The sequence below is a fragment of the Engystomops pustulosus genome, chromosome 6, assembly GCF_040894005.1.
Source record: "Engystomops pustulosus chromosome 6, aEngPut4.maternal, whole genome shotgun sequence".
Taxonomy (NCBI): Eukaryota; Metazoa; Chordata; class Amphibia; order Anura; family Leptodactylidae; genus Engystomops; species Engystomops pustulosus.
Genome location: NC_092416.1, coordinates 185,685,073 through 185,709,004, shown reverse-complemented (window position 1 = coordinate 185,709,004; position 23,932 = coordinate 185,685,073). Strand labels below are relative to the sequence as shown.

Here is a 23,932-nt window from a genome sequence, read left to right as displayed (position 1 = left end):
GCTGCAGAAAGCACAGAGCACAGCAGTGTGAGGTCTGATCACACATCCCTCCAGGGACCATACATAACACTGGCTGCAGAGAGCACAGAGCACAGCAGTGTGAGGTCTGATTACACATCTCTCCAGGGACAATACATAACACTGACTGCAGAGAGCACAGAGCACAGCAGTGTGAGGTCTGATTACACATCTCTCCAGGGACAATACATAACACTGGCTGCAGAGAGCACAGAGCACAGCAGTGTGAGGTCTGATTACACATCTCTCCAGGGATAATACATAACACTGACTGCAGAGAGCACAGAGCACAGCAGTGTGAGGTCTGATTACACATCTCTCCAGGGACAATACATAACACTGGCTGCAGAGAGCACAGAGCACAGCAGTGTGAGGTCTGATCACACATCCCTCCAGGGACCATACATAACACTGGCTGCAGAGAGCACAGAGCACAGCAGTGTGAGGTCTGATTACACATCTCTCCAGGGACAATACATAACACTGACTGCAGAGAGCACAGAGCACAGCAGTGTGAGGTCTGATTACACATCTCTCCAGGGACAATACATAACACTGGCTGCAGAGAGCACAGAGCACAGCAGTGTGAGGTCTGATCACACATCCCTCCAGGGACCATACATAACACTGGCTGCAGAGAGCACAGAGCACAGCAGTGTGAGGTCTGATTACACATCTCTCCAGGGATAATACATAACACTGACTGCAGAGAGCACAGAGCACAGCAGTGTGAGGTCTGATTACACATCTCTCCAGGGACAATACATAACACTGGCTGCAGAGAGCACAGAGCACAGCAGTGTGAGGTCTGATCACACATCCCTCCAGGGACCATACATAACCCTGGCTGAGGTCATTGGTCACACCTGATGATGAAGTCGCCATCTTTGTTCTGAGAACCTGCAAGAATCAGCAAAGATCAGACTATTATAGAGGTAGAGGAGCCTCTTAAAGGAACACTCCAGTCACAGCTAGTTCCTTGAGTAATAAATGGTGCAGGGTCTAGGGGGAGGAGCATGACTGCACCAGATATAATAGATGTGACTGGAGTGTTCCTTTACTTCTGGCCCTGATATGAGCTGGCCCCACCCATGAGGATCCTTGCCCCTCCCCCTCTATTCCCATATCCAGACACGGAGCAGACGCTGATAGAAAAGGATAGCAGTTTATTTAAAATTCTTCAGATTTGGTAACAATATCCTAAATGTCATCCTATAGGTGGATGACCTCTGACCCCTGCGGATATGTATGAGCTATGATGGGGGTGAGTGTATGGAGGGTGGGGGTGGTCTCACATACGTGGGGTCCTATGGGGCACTACCGCTAGCTACCAGCCGCCATCGTACCCTCTACAGTGATGTGTAATGCAGCAGCGGCCGCCCTTGGCTGGGGGCGTGGTCTATGACCCGGGAGGGGGTGGAGCCTCCTCCATACTAAGTCTACAATCATCGTCGTCCCTTGGCGGGGGTCCGGGCCCCTCCGTGACCAAGGAGGTTGTGATTACATGAGAGCATGCATGAGGCTATGACACGGAGCAGCACGCAAGGGATCTACATAGAAAACGGAGGCCACGCCCCCGCAGTCCCGTATAAAGTTGTGCTTATGTTTCCATCAGTCCCGGACGCGCGGAGCCGAGACTCCTCCCACTGTCCGCTCCTCGCGCCTCGGCTCCTTACGTCATTCCTTCTTCAGGGTTTTCTCTCCCCTCCCTTGTATTGTAGACGCAGTGATCTCCTTAAAGGGGTCCCTCAGTCTGTGCGGGTCCTTTAAGCGGTCATGCTCGCCGCTCTTTGGTTACATCTGGACACTTTGGTGTCTCGTGGAGGAGGAAAGAGGAGGAAAGGGCACAAGGTCGGGGAGGCCTCGCAATCCAGAAGACGCCACGGTCTATCATCTCAGGAGCACCAAGAGAAGCAAGGATCCGAGCCAGAGGAGGAGTCCTGAGACGCAGGGGGCGGAGCCGTCACTGGGGGCGGAGACAGCTGCAAGACAAGACCACAAAAAAAACCCCATCACACAGAAGAACAATACAGTGTAGACACTAAACAGCAAGATACATTGTATCTACACCAAAGCGGGAACCCTGTAGGAGAGTCCTCACACTGCTGTGCCCTCAGCTCTCTGCACAGAGCGGTCCTCAAGCCCCTCCCTGCTGCTTGGTGGTAACTGCTGGAATATCAGTCCATATATCACAGTCCTGCTGCTACTATCAACACACACAAAGATCTGATCTGAGTACTCATCTCTCCAGGGACAATACATAACACTGGCTGCAGAGAGCACAGAGCACAGCAGTGTGAGGTCTGATTACACATCTCTCCAGGGACAATACATAACACTGGCTGCAGAGAGCACAGAGCACAGCAGTGTGAGGTCTGATTACACATCTCTCCAGGGACAATACATAACACTGGCTGCAGAGAGCACAGAGCACAGCAGTGTGAGGTCTGATTACTCATCTCTCCAGGGACAATACATAACACTGGCTGCAGAGAGCACAGAGCACAGCAGTGTGAGGTCTGATTACACATCTCTCCAGGGACAATACATAACACTGGCTGCAGAGAGCACAGAGCACAGCAGTGTGAGGTCTGATTACACATCTCTCCAGGGACAATATACATAACACTGGCTGCAGAGAGCACAGAGCACAGCAGTGTGAGGTCTGATTATATATCTCTCCAGGGACAATACATAACACTGGCTGCAGAGAGCACAGAGCACAGCAGTGTGAGGTCTGATTACACATCTCTCCAGGGACAATATACATAACACTGGCTGCACAGAGCACAGAGCACAGCAGTGTGAGGTCTGATTACACATCTCTCCAGGGACAGTACATAACACTGGCTGCAGAGAGCACAGAGCACAGCAGTGTGAGGTCTGATTACACATCTCTCCAGGGACAATACATAACACTGGCTGCAGAGAGCACAGAGCACAGCAGTGTGAGGTCTGATTACACATCTCTCCAGGGATAATACATAACACTGGCTGCAGAGAGCACAGAGCACAGCAGTGTGAAGTCTGATTACACATCTCTCCAGGGACAATACATAACACTGGCTGCAGAGAGCACAGCAGTGTGAAGTCTGATTACACATCTCTCCAGGGACAATACATAACACTGGCTGCAGAGAGCACAGAGCACAGCAGTGTGAGGTCTGATTACACATCTCTCCAGGGACTATACATAACACTGGCTGCAGAGAGCACAGAGCACAGCAGTGTGAGGTCTGATTACACATCTCTCCAGGGACAATACATAACACTGGCTGCAGAGAGCACAGAGCACAGCAGTGTGAGGTCTGATTACACATCTCTCCAGGGACAATACATAACACTGGCTGCAGAGAGCACAGAGCACAGCAGTGTGAGGGATGATTACACATCTCTCCAGGGACAGTACATAACACTGGCTGCAGAGAGCACAGAGCACAGCAGTGTGAGGTCTGATTACACATCTCTCCAGGGACAGTACATAACACTGGCTGCAGAGAGCACAGAGCACAGCAGTGTGAAGTCTGATTACATATCTCTCCAGGGACAATACATAACACTGGCTGCAGAGAGCACAGAGCACAGCAGTGTGAAGTCTGATTACATATCTCTCCAGGGACAATACATAACACTGGCTGCAGAGAGCACAGAGCACAGCAGTGTGAAGTCTGATTACATATCTCTCCAGGGACAATACATAACACTGGCTGCAGAGAGCACAGAGCACAGCAGTGTGAGGTCTGATTACACATCTCTCCAGGGACAATACATAGCACTGGCTGCAGAGAGCACAGAGCACAGCAGTGTGAGGTCTGATTACACATCTCTCCAGGGATAATACATAACACTGGCTGCAGAGAGCACAGAGCACAGCAGTGTGAAGTCTGATTACACATCTCTCCAGGACAGTACATAACACTGGCTGCAGAGAGCACAGAGCACAGCAGTGTGAGGTCTGATTACACATCTCTCCAGGGACAGTACATAACACTGGCTGCAGAGAGCACAGAGCACAGCAGTGTGAGATCTGATTACACATCTCTCCAGGGACAGTACATAACAGTGGCTGCAGAGAGCACAGAGCACAGCAGTGTGAGGTCTGATTACACATCTCTCCAGGGACAGTACATAACAGTGGCTGCAGAGAGCACAGAGCACAGCAGTGTGAGGTCTGATTACACATCTCCCCAGGGACAATACATAACACTGGCTGCAGAGAGCACAGAGCACAGCAGTGTGAGGTCTGATTACACATCTCCCCAGGGACAATACATAACACTGGCTGCAGAGAGCACAGAGCACAGCAGTGTGAGGTCTGATTACACATCTCTCCAGGGACAATGCATAACACTGGCTGCAGAGAGCACAGATCACAGCAGTGTGAGGTCTGATTACACATCTCTCCAGGGACAATACATAACACTGGCTGCAGAGAGCACAGAGCACAGCGGTGTGAGGTCTGATTACACATCTCTCCAGGGACAATACATAACACTGGCTGCAGAGAGCACAGAGCACAGCAGTGTGTGGTCTGATTACACATCTCTCCAGGGACAATACATAACACTGACTGCAGAGAGCACAGAGCACAGCAGTGTGAGGTCTGATTACACATCTCTCCAGGGACAATACATAACACTGGCTGCAGAGAGCACAGAGCACAGCAGTGTGAGGTCTGATTACACATCTCTCCAGGGACAATACATAACACTGGCTGCAGAGAGCACAGAGCACAGCAGTGTGAGGTCTGATTACACATCTCTCCAGGGACAATGCATAACACTGGCTGCAGAGAGCACAGAGCACAGCAGTGTGAGGTCTGATTACACATCTCTCCAGGGACAATACATAACACTGGCTGCAGAGAGCACAGAGCACAGCAGTGTGAGGTCTGATTACACATCTCTCCAGGGACAATACATAACACTGGCTGCAGAGAGCACAGAGCACAGCAGTGTGAGGTCTGATTACACATCTCTCCAGGGACAATACATAACACTGGCTGCAGAGAGCACAGAGCACAGCAGTGTGAGGTGTTATTCATTACCCTCTGCAAAAAGGCATCAGTCAATTCCAGAATTCCTGATGGGAGGGGCATCTACTGAAACGCCCACTGGACACTGGAGAGCAGAGATTTCAGGATAACTCCTGCAGGGAGGTTCGGATAAGCTCAGATCCTCATAGTAGCAGGTTCCTTTATATAACAGACTCCTCCTCCATGACTATTGCTGGTGCGGTCAGTGGGTGGAGCCTCTGCTGGCCAGGGCGTGGTCTCACCTTTAGTGGGCGGGGTCTGCCTCTTGGGACACTCTCCCTTCTTGATGGTGACGTCGTCGATGGCCATGTCTCCTTCCACCCCTTTCCCGATTGCACATTCGAAGACGATCTGTAGGGAAGAGAAGACAGAGGTCAGCAGGATGGGCTCGGATACATCTCCCATTCATCATGTAGACTCGGATACATCCCGGCTCAGCCGCCGTATCCGGATTCCAGCGCCGCTGAGATTAATCCCATGAAAGATTTATTTCCTCCCGAAGTAAATGTCACCGGCGAATATTACAGCGCGACGCCGCGATTTTACATAATACAATAACACGACAGCGACACGAGGCGTCTCCAGCGCTGGTAATCACAAACCCGTGTCAGAGCGCGCAACGCCAAGCGTGATCCGTAATTACTCCCCATGACAACTCCTCCTGGCCGGCCACTGAGGCTGCACTGATGGAGATGGTGGCGCGTCCAGGGGGTCCCTCAGTTTGGGATCTTTGGGTCTCTTGATCATGGGTTTCCTGGTTCTGGATTTGGTGTCGCTCTCTGTGCTGGGTCTTCCGCTCTCGGGGGTCTCAGCTCTCTGATCTCTCAGGTTTGTCCTTCCGTGTTCCGGATCTCTCGGTACTTACCTCCGGGATGCGTCACTTTGCCTTAGAATCCGGGCTCTTTCAGCTTTGCATCTCTTTGTCTAAGATCTATAATTTCTGGATCTCTTGGTTCTGGGTCTCTCGGTTCTAGATCATTCCAGAATTCTCAGATGTGGGTCTCTCGGCTCTGGGTCTCTCAGCTTTGCACTGGTTCTGCAGCTGTGGGTCTCTTGGTTCTGGGTCTCCCGGCTCTGGGTCTCTGGATTTCTCAGCTCCAGGTCTCTTAGTTCTGGGTCTCCCGGCTTTGGGTGCCCCAGCTCTGGGTCTCTTTGTTCTGGGTCTCTTTGTTCTGGGTCTCTTGGTTCTAGGTATCCTGGCTCTGGGTCCCCCTGCTCTTGGTCTCTGGATTTCTCAGCTCCAGGTCTCTTAGTTCTGGGTCTTTCGGCTCTGGGTCTCTCAGCTTTGCTCTGGGTCTCTTAGTTTTGGGTCTCCTGGTTCTGGATTTCTCAGCTCCAGGTCTCTTAGTTCTGTGTCTCCCGGCTTTGGGTCCCCCAGCTCTGGGTCTCTTGGTTCTGGGTCTCTCAGCTTTGCTCTGGGTCTTTTAGTTCTGGGTCTCTTGGTTCTGGTTCCCCGGCTGTGGGTCTCTTGGTTCTGGTTCCCCGGCTCTGGGTCTCTTGGTTCTGGGTCTCCCGGCTCTGGGTCTCTTGGTTCTGGTCCCCCGGCTGTGGGTCTCTTGGTTCTGGTTCCCCGGCTGTGGGTCTCTTGGTTCTGGTTCCCCGGCTCTGGGTTTCTTGGTTCTGGGTCTCCCAGCTCTGGGTCTCTTAGTGCTGGTTCCCCGGCTGTGGGTCTCTTGGTTCTGGTTCCCCGGCTGTGGGTCTCCACATACTTCATGTAGAAAGTGATGAATGTGCCCCCCCTCTGGCTGGGGGCAGTTACTCCCCTCCCCCGCACCAGGACAATTATCCATAATTGTGGTGAGAAAATATACTGCTAACGTAAACGCGATTACAATGGATTTAGTGAAGGTCGGAGAACCTCCGGGGCTTATTAATATTATCGATCGGCGCCGATGAAGAGACGCGCTCCTCTAATTCCCTCCCTATAATGAGGCGCAGTCCCCGGAACACACGGAACATACAGGATGATTCCACCCGCAGAGCAGGAAGTGCCAGGGGGGCGGCTGCTGCAGAACCTCATCATATACACATCAGCTGCTGCGGAGCCTCATCATACACACCTCAGCTGCTGCAGAGCCTCATCATACACACCTCAGCTGCCGCAGAACCTCATCATACTACACACCTCAGCTGCTGCGGAACCTCATCATACAAACCTAAGCTGCTACAGAACCTCATCATACACACCTCAGCTCCTGCAGAACCTCATCATACACACATCAGCTGCTGCAGAACCTCATCATACACACCCCAGCTGCTGCAGAACCTCATCATACACACATCAGCTGCTGCAGAACCTCATCATACACACCCCAGCTGCTGCAGAACCTCATCATACACACCCCAGCTGCTGCAGAACCTCATCATACACACCTCAGCTGCTGCAGAACCTCATCATACACACCTCAGCTACTGCAGAACCTTATCATACACACCTCAGCTGCTGCAGAACCTCATCATACACACCTCAGCTGCTGCAGAACCTCATCATACACACCTCAGCTGCTGCAGAACCTCATCATACACACCCCAGCTGCTGCGAAACCTCATCATACACACCTCAGCTGCTGCAGAACCTCATCATACACACCTCAGCTGCTGCAGAACCTCATCATACACACCTCAGCTGCTGCAGAACATCATCATACACACCTCAGCTGCTGCGGAACCTCATCATACAAACCTAAGCTGCTACAGAACCTCATCATACACACCTCAGCTGCTGCAGAACCTCATCCTACGCACCCCAGCTGCTGCAGAACCTCATCATACACACCTCAGCTACTGCAGAACCTTATCATACACACCTCAGCTGCTGCAGAACCTCATCATACACACCTCAGCTGCTGCAGAACCTCATCATACACACCTCAGCTGCTGCAGAACCTCATCATACACACCCCAGCTGCTGCGAAACCTCATCATACACACCTCAGCTGCTGCAGAACCTCATCCTACACACCTCAGCTGCTGCAGAACCTCATCATACACACCTCAGCTACTGCAGAACCTTATCATACACACCTCAGCTGCTGCAGAACCTCATCATACACACCTCAGCTGCTGCAGAACCTCATCATACACACCTCAGCTGCTGCAGAACCTCATCATACACACCCCAGCTGCTGCGAAACCTCATCATACACACCTCAGCTGCTGCAGAACCTCATCATACACACCTCAGCTGCTGCAGAACCTCATCATACACACCTCAGCTGCTGCAGAACATCATCATACACACCTCAGCTGCTGCGGAACCTCATCATACAAACCTAAGCTGCTACAGAACCTCATCATACACACCTCAGCTGCTGCAGAACCTCATCCTACGCACCCCAGCTGCTGCAGAACCTCATCATACACACCTCAGCTGCTTCAGAACCTCATCATACACACCTCAGCTGCTGCAGAACCTCATCCTACGCACCCCAGCTGCTGCAGAACCTCACCATATACATCAGCTGCTGCAGAACCTCATCATACACACCCCAGCTCCTGCAGAACCTCATCATACACACCTCAGCTGCTGCAGAACCTCATCATACACACCCCAGCTGCTGCAGAACCTCATCATACACACCTCAGCTGCTGCAGAACCTCATCATACACACCTCGGCTGCTGCAGAACATCATCATACACACCTCAGCTGCTGCAGAACCTCATCATACACACCTCAGCTGCTGCAGAACCTCATCATACACACCCCAGCTGCTGCAGAACCTCATCATACTACACACCGCAGCTGCTGCAGAACCTCATCATACACACCTCAGCTGCTGCAGAACCTCATCATACACACCTCAGCTCCTGCAGAACCTCATCATACACACCTCAGCTGCTGCAGAGCCTCTTAGTCGGCCCCTCCGGTCTGCGTGGTGTAGCAGTGCTGGTCCATGGATTGATTCCTTATTATATATTTGAGGATCGCTCGCGCGGGTTTTATGATTTGACTATTTAGAGCGTCGGCCGGTGACAGGACAATATCACTTATATAGGACGACGCTTACCCGGAACGCCGCGGCGCCATACATCTCCGTTATGTCTCAGGTTTACATCCGGACGCGGCTTTTATTATTCTCTTTATTCTTTCTGGAAAGGAATTTGTTTTCATCAAATCTGGAAGAAAATGGAACACGTGTAGCAGAGCCGAGTGAGTCACCACCAGACTAGATCCAGTAGATGTAGCAGAGCTGAGCGAGTCACCACCAGACTGGATCCAGTAGATGTAGCAGAGCCGAGTGAGTCACCACCAGACTGGATCCAGTAGATGTAGCAGAGCAGAGTGAGTCACCACCAGACTGGATCCAGTAGATGTAGCAGAGCCGAGTGAGTCACCACCAGACTGGATCCAGTAGATGTAGCAGAGCCGAGTGAGTCACCACCAGACTGGATCCAGTAGATGTAGCAGAGCCGAGTGAGTCACCACCAGACTGGATCCAGTAGATGTAGCAGAGCCGAGTGAGTCACCACCAGACTGGATCCAGTAGATGTAGCAGAGCCGAGTGAGTCACCACCAGACTGGATCCAGTAGATGTAGCAGAGCCGAGTGAGTCACCACCAGACTGGATCCAGTAGATGTAGCAGAGCCGAGTGAGTCACCACCAGACTGGATCCAGTAGATGTAGCAGAGCCGAGTGAGTCACCACCAGACTGGGTCCAGTAGATGTAGCAGAGCCGAGTGAGTCACCACCAGACTGGATCCAGTAGATGTAGCAGTGCTGAGCGAGTCACCACCAGACTGGATCCAGTAGATGTAGCAGAGCCGAGTGAGTCACCACCAGACTGGATCCAGTAGATGTAGCAGAGCTGAGCAAGTCACCACCAGACTGGATCCAGTAGATGTAGCAGAGCTGAGCGAGTCACCACCAGACTGGGTCCAGTAGATGTAGCAGAGCTGAGCGAGTCACCACCAGACTGGGTCCAGTAGATGTAGCAGAGCTGAGCGAGTCACCACCAGACTGGGTCCAGTAGATGTAGCAGAGCTGAGCGAGTCACCACCAGACTATGGGGTTACATGGGGTTGCAGGTGACCGGGGGGACTCACCTGGAAGGGTGCGGTGGGGTTGAGCTGCAGGTTCTCCAGCTGCCACTTGTTCCCCTGGTCGCCTCTCCTGGACCACACCGGAATATCCTGAGTCCCGATGTTCCTCAGACGCAACAAAACGGTCAAATTACCTGCAAAATATTAATCAAAGGTTAAAATATCTGTGTCTATCAGATATCTATATACTGAGGGGTCAGGTGCAGGGGCTGTCTATATACTGAGGGGTCAGGTGCAGGGGCTGTCTATATACTGAGGGGTCAGGGGCTGTCTATATACTGAGGGAGCAGGTGCAGGGGCTGTCTATATACTGAGGGAGCAGGGGCTGGGGCTACCTATATACTGAGGGGGCAGGTGCAGGGGCTGTCTATATACTGAGGGAGCAGGTGCAGGGGCTGTCTATATACTGAGGGAGCAGGGGCTGGGGCTATCTTTATACTGATGGGGCAGGTGCAGGGGCTGTCTATATACTGAGGGAGCAGGGGCTGGGGCTATCTTTATACTGAGGGGGCAGGTGCAGGGGCTATCTATATACTGAGGGTGCACGGGCTGACTATATACTGAGGGTGCAGGGGCTATCTATATACTGAGGGAACAGGGGCTGGGGCTATCTATATACTGAGGGTGCAGGGGCTGTCTATATACTGAGGGAGCAGGGGCTGGGGCTGTCTATATACTGAGGGAGCAGGGGCTGGGGCTGTCTATATACTGAGGGGTCAGGTGCAGGGGCTGTCTATATACTGAGGGGTCAGGGGCTATCTATATACTGAGGGGTCAGGGGCTATCTATATACTGAGGGGTCAGGGGCTATCTATATACTGAGGGATCAGGGGCTGGGGCTATCTATATACTGAGGGGGCAGGGGCTATCTATATACTGAGGGAGCAGGGGCTGGGGCTATCTATATACTGAGGGACCAGGGGCTGGGGCTATCTATATACTGAGGGACCAGGGGCTGGGGCTATCTATATACTGAGGGACCAGGGGCTGGGGCTATCTATATACTGAGGGACCAGGGGCTGGGGCTATCTATATACTGAGGGACCAGGGGCTGGGGCTATCTATATACTGAGGGACCAGGGGCTGGGGCTATCTATATACTGAGGGACCAGGGGCTGGGGCTATCTATATACTGAGGGACCAGGGGCTGGGGCTATCTATATACTGAGGGACCAGGGGCTGGGGCTATCTATATACTGAGGGACCAGGGGCTGGGGCTATCTATATACTGAGGGACCAGGGGCTGGGGCTATCTATATACTGAGGGACCAGGTGCAGGGGCTCTGTATATACTGAGGGACCAGGGGCTGGGGCTATCTATATACTGAGGGAGCAGGTGCAGGGGCTGTCTATATACTGAGGGACCAGGGGCTGGGGCTATCTATATACTGAGGGACCAGGGGCTGGGGCTATCTATATACTGAGGGGGCAGGTGCAGTAGTGTAGGGTCTTAGCATTTATGGCTTAAAAATGTTTAGTCAAAACAAATTGTATAGAATGTTATGTATCACTGTGGGGGGGGGGGGGCCCTTAGATTCCTGGTCCGGTCTATATCATCCCCCGCGGTCTCTCTGATATGGTGCCTTAGTTCTCCCCTCGCTGCAGTGTCGGATCAGTGTGTTCTGCTTTTCTGCCGCTTCTTGGAATATTAATCTGTGGAACGTTTCCTCTCGGAGGCCGTAAAGCCGGAGGATGGGGAGTAAATGTTTCTCCAGCAGGTTGGAGAGCGGCCAGTGATGAGGCGCGAGGCCCGGGGCGGCTCATTACTGGTCAGCCTGCGTTTCCCAGCACCGGCCTCACACGCGCCTCCTTTACTGCCACTCACTGACACTGAGACGATAAAAGCCGCAGATTTACAGGAGACGCTAAACTCCGCAGCTAAACTGCATCCACTAGAGAGGAAACCGACACACTGCCTGTCTATACTATCTGTGTGCTGTGTGCAGGGTCTCCAGTGTATCCTATGAGATGTGACATCACACTGCCTGTCTATACTATCTGTGTGCTGTGTGCAGGGTCTCCAGTGTATCCTATGAGATGTGACATCACACTGCCTGTCTATACTATCTGTGTGCTGTGTGCAGAGTCTCCAGTGTATCCTATGAGATGTGACATCACACTGCCTGTCTATACTATCTGTGTGCTGTGTGCAGAGTCTCCAGTGTATCCTATGAGATGTAACATCACACTGCCTGTCTATACTATCTGTGTGCTGTGTGCAGGGTCTCCAGTGTATCCTATGAGATGTGACATCACACTGCCTGTCTATACTATCTGTGTGCTGTGTGCAGAGTCTCCAGTGTATCCTATGAGATGTGACATCACACTGCCTGTCTATACTATCTGTGTGTGCTGTGTGCAGAGTCTCCAGTGTATCCTATGAGATGTGACATCACACTGCCTGTCTATACTATCTGTGTGCTGTGTGCAGAGTCTCCAGTGTATCCTATGAGATGTAACATCACACTGCCTGTCTATACTATCTGTGTGCTGTGTGCACAGTCTCCAGTGTATCCTATGAGATGTGACATCACACTGCCTGTCTATACTATCTGTGTGCTGTGTGCAGGGTCTCCAGTGTATCCTATGAGATGTAACATCACACTGCCTGTCTATACTATCTGTGTGCTGTGTGCAGGGTCTCCAGTGTATCCTATGAGATGTGACATCACACTGCCTGTCTATACTATCTGTGTGCTGTGTGCAGAGTCTCCAGTGTATCCTATGAGATGTGACATCACACTGCCTGTCTATACTATCTGTGTGCTGTGTGCAGGGTCTCCAGTGTATCCTATGAGATGTGACATCACACTGCCTGTCTATACTATCTGTGTGCTGTGTGCAGAGTCTCCAGTGTATCCTATGAGATGTGACATCACACTGCCTGTCTATACTATCTGTGTGTGCTGTTTGCAGAGTCTCCAGTGTATCCTATGAGATGTAACATCACACTGCCTGTCTATACTATCTGTGTGTGCTGTGTGCAGAGTCTCCAGTGTATCCTATGAGATGTGACATCACACTGCCTGTCTATACTATCTGTGTGCTGTGTGCAGAGTCTCCAGTGTATCCTATGAGATGTGACATCACACTGCCTGTCTATACTATCTGTGTGCTGTGTGCAGGGTCTCCAGTGTATCCTATGAGATGTGACATCACACTGCCTGTCTATACTATCTGTGTGCTGTGTGCAGGGTCTCCAGTGTATCCTATGAGATGTGACATCACACTGCCTGTATATACTATCTGTGTGCTGTGTGCAGAGTCTCCAGTGTATCCTATGAGATGTGACATCACGCTGCCTGTCTATACTATCTGTGTGCTGTGTGCAGAGTCTCCAGTGTATCCTATGAGATGTGACATCACACTGCCTGTCTATACTATCTGTGTGCTGTGTGCAGGGTCTCCAGTGTATCCTATGAGATGTGACATCACACTGCCTGTCTATACTATCTGTGTGTGCTGTGTGCAGAGCCTCCAGTGTATCCTATGAGATGTGACATCACACTGCCTGTCTATACTATCTGTGTGTGCTGTGTGCAGAGTCTCCAGTGTATCCTATGAGATGTGACATCACACTGCCTGTCTATACTATCTGTGTGCTGTGTGCAGGGTCTCCAGTGTATCCTATGAGATGTGACATCACACTGCCTGTCTATACTATCTGTGTGCTGTGTGCAGAGTCTCCAGTGTATCCTATGAGATGTGACATCACACTGCCTGTCTATACTATCTGTGTGCTGTGTGCAGGGTCTCCAGTGTATCCTATGAGATGTGACATCACACTGCCTGTCTATACTATCTGTGTGCTGTGTGCAGAGTCTCCAGTGTATCCTATGAGATGTGACATCACACTGCCTGTATATACTATCTGTGTGCTGTGTGCAGGGTCTCCAGTGTATCCTATGAGATGTGACATCACACTGCCTGTCTATACTATCTGTGTGCTGTGTGCAGAGTCTCCAGTGTATCCTATGAGATGTGACATCACACTGCCTGTATATACTATCTGTGTGCTGTGTGCAGGGTCTCCAGTGTATCCTATGAGATGTAACATCACACTGCCTGTCTATACTATCTGTGTGCTGTGTGCAGAGTCTCCAGTGTATCCTATGAGATGTAACATCACACTGCCTGTCTATACTATCTGTGTGCTGTGTGCAGAGTCTCCAGTGTATCCTATGAGATGTAACATCACACCCCCTGTCTATACTATCTGTGTGCTGTGTGCAGGGTCTCCAGTGTATCCTATGAGATGTGACATCACACTGCCTGTCTATACTATCTGTGTGCTGTGTGCAGGGTCTCCAGTGTATCCTATGAGATGTGACATCACACTGCCTGTCTATACTATCTGTGTGCTGTGTGCAGAGTCTCCAGTGTATCCTATGAGATGTGACATCACACTGCCTGTCTATACTATCTGTGTGCTGTGTGCAGGGTCTCCAGTGTATCCTATGAGATGTGACATCACACTGCCTGTCTATACTATCTGTGTGCTGTGTGCAGAGTCTCCAGTGTATCCTATGAGATGTGACATCACACTGCCTGTCTATACTATCTGTGTGCTGTGTGCAGGGTCTCCAGTGTATCCTATGAGGTGTGACATCACACTGCCTGTCTATACTATCTGTGTGTGCTGTGTGCAGAGTCTCCAGTGTATCCTATGAGATGTGACATCACACTGCCTGTCTATACTATCTGTGTGTGCTGTGTGCAGAGTCTCCAGTGTATCCTATGAGATGTAACATCACACTGCCTGTCTATACTATCTGTGTGCTGTGTGCAGGGTCTCTAGTGTATCCTATGAGATGTGACATCACACTGCCTGTCTATACTATCTGTGTGCTGTGTGCAGAGTCTCCAGTGTATCCTATGAGATGTAACATCACACGGCCTGTCTATACTATCTGTGTGTGCTGTGTGCAGGGTCTCCAGTGTATCCTATGAGATGTGACATCACACTGCCTGTCTATACTATCTGTGTGCTGTGTGCAGAGTCTCCAGTGTATCCTATGAGATGTAACATCACACTGCCTGTCTATACTATCTGTGTGCTGTGTGCAGGGTCTCCAGTGTATCCTATGAGATGTAACATCACACTGCCTGTCTATACTATCTGTGTGCTGTGTGCAGAGTCTCCAGTGTATCCTATGAGATGTAACATCACACCCCCTGTCTATACTATCTGTGTGCTGTGTGCAGGGTCTCCAGTGTATCCTATGAGATGTGACATCACACTGCCTGTCTATACTATCTGTGTGCTGTGTGCAGAGTCTCCAGTGTATCCTATGAGATGTGACATCACACTGCCTGTCTATACTATCTGTGTGCTGTGTGCAGAGTCTCCAGTGTATCCTATGAGATGTAACATCACACCCCCTGTCTATACTATCTGTGTGCTGTGTGCAGGGTCTCCAGTGTATCCTATGAGATGTGACATCACACTGCCTGTCTATACTATCTGTGTGCTGTGTGCAGAGTCTCCAGTGTATCCTATGAGATGTGACATCACACTGCCTGTCTATACTATCTGTGTGCTGTGTGCAGAGTCTCCAGTGTAACCTATGAGATGTGACATCACACTGCCTGTCTATACTATCTGTGTGCTGTGTGCAGGGTCTCCAGTGTATCCTATGAGATGTGACATCACACTGCCTGTCTATACTATCTGTGTGCTGTGTGCAGGGTCTCCAGTGTATCCTATGAGATGTAACATCACACTGCCTGTCTATACTATCTGTGTGCTGTGTGCAGAGTCTCCAGTGTATCCTATGAGATGTGACATCACACTGCCTGTATATACTATCTGTGTGCTGTGTGCAGGGTCTCCAGTGTATCCTATGAGATGTGACATCACACTGCCTGTCTATACTATCTGTGTGTGCTGTTTGCAGAGTCTCCAGTGTATCCTATGAGATGTAACATCACACTGCCTGTCTATACTATCTGTGTGTGCTGTGTGCAGAGTCTCCAGTGTATCCTATGAGATGTGACATCACACTGCCTGTCTATACTATCTGTGTGCTGTGTGCAGAGTCTCCAGTGTATCCTATGAGATGTGACATCACACTGCCTGTCTATACTATCTGTGTGCTGTGTGCAGGGTCTCCAGTGTATCCTATGAGATGTGACATCACACTGCCTGTCTATACTATCTGTGTGCTGTGTGCAGGGTCTCCAGTGTATCCTATGAGATGTGACATCACACTGCCTGTATATACTATCTGTGTGCTGTGTGCAGAGTCTCCAGTGTATCCTATGAGATGTGACATCACGCTGCCTGTCTATACTATCTGTGTGCTGTGTGCAGAGTCTCCAGTGTATCCTATGAGATGTGACATCACACTGCCTGTCTATACTATCTGTGTGCTGTGTGCAGGGTCTCCAGTGTATCCTATGAGATGTGACATCACACTGCCTGTCTATACTATCTGTGTGTGCTGTGTGCAGAGCCTCCAGTGTATCCTATGAGATGTGACATCACACTGCCTGTCTATACTATCTGTGTGTGCTGTGTGCAGAGTCTCCAGTGTATCCTATGAGATGTGACATCACACTGCCTGTCTATACTATCTGTGTGCTGTGTGCAGGGTCTCCAGTGTATCCTATGAGATGTGACATCACACTGCCTGTCTATACTATCTGTGTGCTGTGTGCAGAGTCTCCAGTGTATCCTATGAGATGTGACATCACACTGCCTGTCTATACTATCTGTGTGCTGTGTGCAGGGTCTCCAGTGTATCCTATGAGATGTGACATCACACTGCCTGTCTATACTATCTGTGTGCTGTGTGCAGAGTCTCCAGTGTATCCTATGAGATGTGACATCACACTGCCTGTATATACTATCTGTGTGCTGTGTGCAGGGTCTCCAGTGTATCCTATGAGATGTGACATCACACTGCCTGTCTATACTATCTGTGTGCTGTGTGCAGAGTCTCCAGTGTATCCTATGAGATGTGACATCACACTGCCTGTATATACTATCTGTGTGCTGTGTGCAGGGTCTCCAGTGTATCCTATGAGATGTAACATCACACTGCCTGTCTATACTATCTGTGTGCTGTGTGCAGAGTCTCCAGTGTATCCTATGAGATGTAACATCACACTGCCTGTCTATACTATCTGTGTGCTGTGTGCAGAGTCTCCAGTGTATCCTATGAGATGTGACATCACACTGCCTGTCTATACTATCTGTGTGCTGTGTGCAGAGTCTCCAGTGTATCCTATGAGATGTGACATCACACTGCCTGTATATACTATCTGTGTGCTGTGTGCAGAGTCTCCAGTGTATCCTATGAGATGTAACATCACACTGCCTGTCTATACTATCTGTGTGCTGTGTGCAGAGTCTCCAGTGTATCCTATGAGATGTGACATCACACTGCCTGTATATACTATCTGTGTGCTGTGTGCAGAGTCTCCAGTGTATCCTATGAGATGTGACATCACACTGCCTGTCTATACTATCTGTGTGCTGTGTGCAGGGTCTCCAGTGTATCCTATGAGGTGTGACATCACACTGCCTGTCTATACTATCTGTGTGTGCTGTGTGCAGAGTCTCCAGTGTATCCTATGAGATGTGACATCACACTGCCTGTCTATACTATCTGTGTGTGCTGTGTGCAGAGTCTCCAGTGTATCCTATGAGATGTAACATCACACTGCCTGTCTATACTATCTGTGTGCTGTGTGCAGGGTCTCCAGTGTATCCTATGAGATGTAACATCACACTGCCTGTCTATACTATCTGTGTGCTGTGTGCAGAGTCTCCAGTGTATCCTATGAGATGTAACATCACACTGCCTGTCTATACTATCTGTGTGCTGTGTGCAGGGTCTCCAGTGTATCCTATGAGATGTAACATCACACTGCCTGTCTATACTATCTGTGTGCTGTGTGCAGAGTCTCCAGTGTATCCTATGAGATGTAACATCACACTGCCTGTCTATACTATCTGTGTGCTGTGTGCAGGGTCTCTAGTGTATCCTATGAGATGTGACATCACACTGCCTGTCTATACTATCTGTGTGCTGTGTGCAGAGTCTCCAGTGTATCCTATGAGATGTAACATCACACGGCCTGTCTATACTATCTGTGTGTGCTGTGTGCAGGGTCTCCAGTGTATCCTATGAGATGTGACATCACACTGCCTGTCTATACTATCTGTGTGCTGTGTGCAGAGTCTCCAGTGTATCCTATGAGATGTAACATCACACTGCCTGTCTATACTATCTGTGTGCTGTGTGCAGGGTCTCCAGTGTATCCTATGAGATGTAACATCACACTGCCTGTCTATACTATCTGTGTGCTGTGTGCAGAGTCTCCAGTGTATCCTATGAGATGTAACATCACACCCCCTGTCTATACTATCTGTGTGCTGTGTGCAGGGTCTCCAGTGTATCCTATGAGATGTGACATCACACTGCCTGTCTATACTATCTGTGTGCTGTGTGCAGAGTCTCCAGTGTATCCTATGAGATGTGACATCACACTGCCTGTCTATACTATCTGTGTGCTGTGTGCAGAGTCTCCAGTGTATCCTATGAGATGTAACATCACACCCCCTGTCTATACTATCTGTGTGCTGTGTGCAGGGTCTCCAGTGTATCCTATGAGATGTGACATCACACTGCCTGTCTATACTATCTGTGTGCTGTGTGCAGAGTCTCCAGTGTATCCTATGAGATGTGACATCACACTGCCTGTCTATACTATCTGTGTGCTGTGTGCAGTCTCCAGTGTATCCTATGAGATGTGACATCACACTGCCTGTCTATACTATCTGTGTGTGCTGTGTGCAGGGTCTCCAGTGTATCCTATGAGATGTGACATCACACTGCCTGTCTATACTATCTGTGTGCTGTGTGCAGAGTCTCTAGTGTATCCTATGAGATGTGACATCACACTGCCTGTCTATACTATCTGTGTGCTGTGTGCAGGGTCTCCAGTGTATCCTATGAGATGTGACATCACACTGCCTGTCTATACTATCTGTGTGTGCTGTGTGCAGAGTCTCCAGTGTATCCTATGAGATGTGACATCACACTGCTTGTCTATACTATCTGTGTGCTGTGTGCAGAGTCTCCAGTGTATCCTATGAGATGTAACATCACACTGCCTGTCTATACTATCTGTGTGCTGTGTGCAGAGTCTCCAGTGTATCCTATGAGATGTGACATCACACTGCCTGTCTATACTATCTGTGTGTGCTGTGTGCAGGGTCTCCAGTGTATCCTATGAGATGTGACATCACACTGCCTGTCTATACTATCTGTGTGCTGTGTGCAGAGTCTCCAGTGTATCCTATGAGATGTAACATCACACCCCCTGTCTATACTATCTGTGTGCTGTGTGCAGGGTCTCCAGTTTATCCTATGAGATGTGACATCACACTGCCTGTCTATACTATCTGTGTGCTGTGTGCAGGGTCTCCAGTGTATCCTATGAGATGTGACATCACACTGCCTGTCTATACTATCTGTGTGCTGTGTGCAGTCTCCAGTGTATCCTATGAGATGTGACATCACACTGCCTGTCTATACTATCTGTGTGTGCTGTGTGCAGGGTCTCCAGTGTATCCTATGAGATGTGACATCACACTGCCTGTCTATACTATCTGTGTGCTGTGTGCAGAGTCTCTAGTGTATCCTATGAGATGTGACATCACACTGCCTGTCTATACTATCTGTGTGCTGTGTGCAGGGTCTCCAGTGTATCCTATGAGATGTGACATCACACTGCCTGTATATACTATCTGTGTGCTGTGTGCAGGGTCTCCAGTGTATCCTATGAGATGTGACATCACACTGCCTGTCTATACTATCTGTGTGCTGTGTGCACAGTCTCCAGTGTATCCTATGAGATGTGACATCACACTGCCTGTCTATACTATCTGTGTGCTGTGTGCAGAGTCTCCAGTGTATCCTATGAGATGTAACATCACACTGCCTGTCTATACTATCTGTGTGCTGTGTACAGAATCTCCAGTGTATCCTATGAGATGTGACATCACACTGCTTGTCTATACTATCTGTGTGCTGTGTGCAGGGTCTCCAGTGTATCCTATGAGATGTGACATCACACTGCCTGTCTATACTATCTGTGTGTGCTGTGTGCAGAGTCTCCAGTGTATCCTATGAGATGTGACATCACACTGCCTGTCTATACTATCTGTGTGTGCTGTGTGCAGGGTCTCCAGTGTATACTATGAGATGTGACATCACACTGCCTGTCTATACTATCTGTGTGCTGTGTGCAGAGTCTCCAGTGTATCCTATGAGATGTAACATCACACTGCCTGTCTATACTATCTGTGTGCTGTGTGCAGTCTCCAGTGTATCCTATGAGATGTGACATCACACTGCCTGTCTATACTATCTGTGTGTGCTGTGTGCAGGGTCTCCAGTGTATCCTATGAGATGTGACATCACACTGCCTGTCTATACTATCTGTGTGCTGTGTGCAGGGTCTCCAGTGTATCCTATGAGATGTGACATCACACTGCCTGTCTATACTATCTGTGTGCTGTGTGCAGGGTCTCCAGTGTATCCTATGAGATGTGACATCACACTGCCTGTCTATACTATCTGTGTGCTGTGTGCAGGGTCTCCAGTGTATCCTATGAGATGTGACATCACACTGCCTGTCTATACTATCTGTGTGCTGTGTGCAGGGTCTCCAGTGTATCCTATGAGATGTGACATCACACTGCCTGTCTATACTATCTGTGTGCTGTGTGCAGAGTCTCCAGTGTATCCTATGAGATGTGACATCACACTGCCTGTCTATACTGTGTGCTGTGTGCAGGGTCTCCAGTGTATCCTATGAGATGTAACATCACACTGCCTGTCTATACTATCTTTGTGCTGTGTGCAGAGTCTCCAGTGTATCCTATGAGATGTAACATCACACTGCCTGTCTATACTATCTGTGTGCTGTGTGCAGGGTCTCCAGTGTATCCTATGAGATGTGACATCACACTGCCTGTCTATACTATCTGTGTGTGCTGTGTGCAGAGTCTCCAGTGTATCCTATGAGATGTAACATCACACTGCCTGTCTATACTATCTGTGTGCTGTGTGCAGGGTCTCCAGTGTATCCTATGAGATGTGACATCACACTGCCTGTCTATACTATCTGTGTGTGCTGTGTGCAGAGTCTCCAGTGTATCCTATGAGATGTGACATCACACTGCCTGTCTATACTATCTGTGTGCTGTGTGCAGGGTCTCCAGTGTATCCTATGAGATGTGACATCACACTGCCTGTCTATACTATCTGTGTGCTGTGTGCAGAGTCTCCAGTGTATCCTATGAGATGTGACATCACACTGCCTGTCTATACTATCTGTGTGCTGTGTGCAGGGTCTCCAGTGTATCCTATGAGATGTGACATCACACTGCCTGTCTATACTATCTGTGTGTGCTGTGTGCAGAGTCTCCAGTGTATCCTAAGGGATGTGACATCACACTGCCTGTCTATACTATCTGTGTGCTGTGTGCAGAGTCTCCAGTGTATCCTATGAGATGTGACATCACACTGCCTGTCTATACTATCTGTGTGCTGTGTGCAGAGTCTCCAGTGTATCCTATGAGATGTGACATCACACTGCCTGTCTATACTATCTGTGTGCTGTGTGCAGAGTCTCCAGTGTATCCTATGAGATGTAACATCACACTGCCTGTCTATACTATCTGTGTGCTGTGTGCAGAGTCTCCAGTGTATCCTATGAGATGTAACATCACACTGCCTGTCTATACTATCTGTGTGCTGTGTGCAGGGTCTCCAGTGTATCCTATGAGATGTAACATCACACTGCCTGTCTATACTATCTGTGTGCTGTGTGCAGAGTCTCCAGTGTATCCTATGAGATGTGACATCACACTGCCTGTCTATACTATCTGTGTGCTGTGTGCAGGGTCTCCAGTGTATCCTATGAGATGTAACATCACACTGCCTGTCTATACTATCTGTGTGCTGTGTGCAGGGTCTCCAGTGTATCCTATGAGATGTGACATCACACTGCCTGTCTATACTATCTGTGTGCTGTGTGCAGGGTCTCCAGTGTATCCTATGAGATGTGACATCACACTGCCTGTATATACTATCTGTGTGTGCTGTGTGCAGGGTCTCCAGTGTATCCTATGAGATGTGACATCACACTGCCTGTCTATACTATCTGTGTGCTGTGTGCAGAGTCTCCAGTGTATCCTATGAGATGTGACATCACACTGCCTGTCTATACTATCTGTGTGCTGTGTACAGAGTCTCCAGTGTATCCTATGAGATGTGACATCACACTGCCTGTCTATACTATCTGTGTGCTGTGTGCAGAGTCTCCAGTGTATCCTATGAGATGTAACATCACACTGCCTGTCTATACTATCTGTGTGCTGTGTGCAGGGTCTCCAGTGTATCCTATGAGATGTGACATCACACTGCCTGTCTATACTATCTGTGTGCTGTGTGCAGGGTCTCCAGTGTATCCTATGAGATGTGACATCACACTGCCTGTCTATACTATCTGTGTGCTGTGTGCAGGGTCTCCAGTGTATCCTATGAGATGTGACATCACACTGCCTGTCTATACTATCTGTGTGCTGTGTGCAGAGTCTCCAGTGTATCCTATGAGATGTGACATCACACTGCCTGTCTATACTATCTGTGTGCTGTGTGCAGAGTCTCCAGTGTATCCTATGAGATGTGACATCACACTGCCTGTCTATACTATCTGTGTGCTGTGTGCAGAGTCTCCAGTGTATCCTATGAGATGTGACATCACACTGCCTGTCTATACTATCTGTGTGCTGTGTGCAGGGTCTCCAGTGTATCCTATGAGATGTGACATCACACTGCCTGTCTATACTATCTGTGTGCTGTGTGCAGAGCCTCCAGTGTATCCTATGAGATGTGACATCACACTGCCTGTCTATACTATCTGTGTGCTGTGTGCAGAGTCTCCAGTGTATCCTATGAGATGTGACATCACACTGCCTGTCTATACTATCTGTGTGTGCTGTGTGCAGGGTCTCCAGTGTATCCTATGAGATGTGACATCCCACTGCCTGTCTATACTATCTGTGTGTGCTGTGTGCAGAGTCTCCAGTGTATCCTATGAGATGTGACATCACACTGCCTGTCTATACTATCTGTGTGTGCTGTGTGCAGAGTCTCCAGTGTATCCTATGAGATGTAACATCACACTGCCTGTCTATACTATCTGTGTGCTGTGTGCAGGGTCTCCAGTGTATCCTATGAGATGTGACATCACACTGCCTGTCTATACTATCTGTGTGCTGTGTGCAGGGTCTCCAGTGTATCCTATGAGATGTGACATCACACTGCCTGTCTATACTATCTGTGTGCTGTGTGCAGGGTCTCCAGTGTATCCTATGAGATGTGACATCACACTGCCTGTCTATACTATCTGTGTGCTGTGTGCAGGGTCTCCAGTGTATCCTATGAGATGTGACATCACACTGCCTGTCTATACTATCTGTGTGCTGTGTGCAGGGTCTCCAGTGTATCCTATGAGATGTGACATCACACTGCCTGTCTATACTATCTGTGTGCTGTGTGCAGGGTCTCCAGTGTATCCTATGAGATGTGACATCACACTGCCTGTCTATACTATCTGTGTGCTGTGTGCAGGGTCTCCAGTGTATCCTATGAGATGTGACATCACACTGCCTGTCTATACTATCTGTGTGCTGTGTGCAGGGTCTCCAGTGTATCCTATGAGATGTGACATCACACTGCCTGTCTATACTATCTGTGTGCTGTGTGCAGAGTCTCCAGTGTATCCTATGAGATGTAACATCACACTGCCTGTC

At 49.5% G+C, this 23,932-nt stretch overlaps 1 protein-coding gene and 1 long non-coding RNA gene across 4 annotated transcripts in view; one reads left to right on the top strand and one right to left on the bottom strand.

Annotated features, from left to right (window-relative positions):
- TBCD (tubulin folding cofactor D) overlaps positions 1–23,932 on the top strand; it is a 648,429-nt gene that overhangs the window by 334,240 nt on the left and 290,257 nt on the right. The window lies entirely within an intron of this gene.
- On the bottom strand, positions 1,184–10,250 carry LOC140066198 (uncharacterized). The gene is made up of 3 exons (XR_011848159.1): positions 10,099–10,250; positions 5,296–5,404; positions 1,184–2,000 (listed from the first exon to the last, which is right to left on the bottom strand). It is a non-coding gene; the product is annotated as an uncharacterized lncRNA (long non-coding RNA).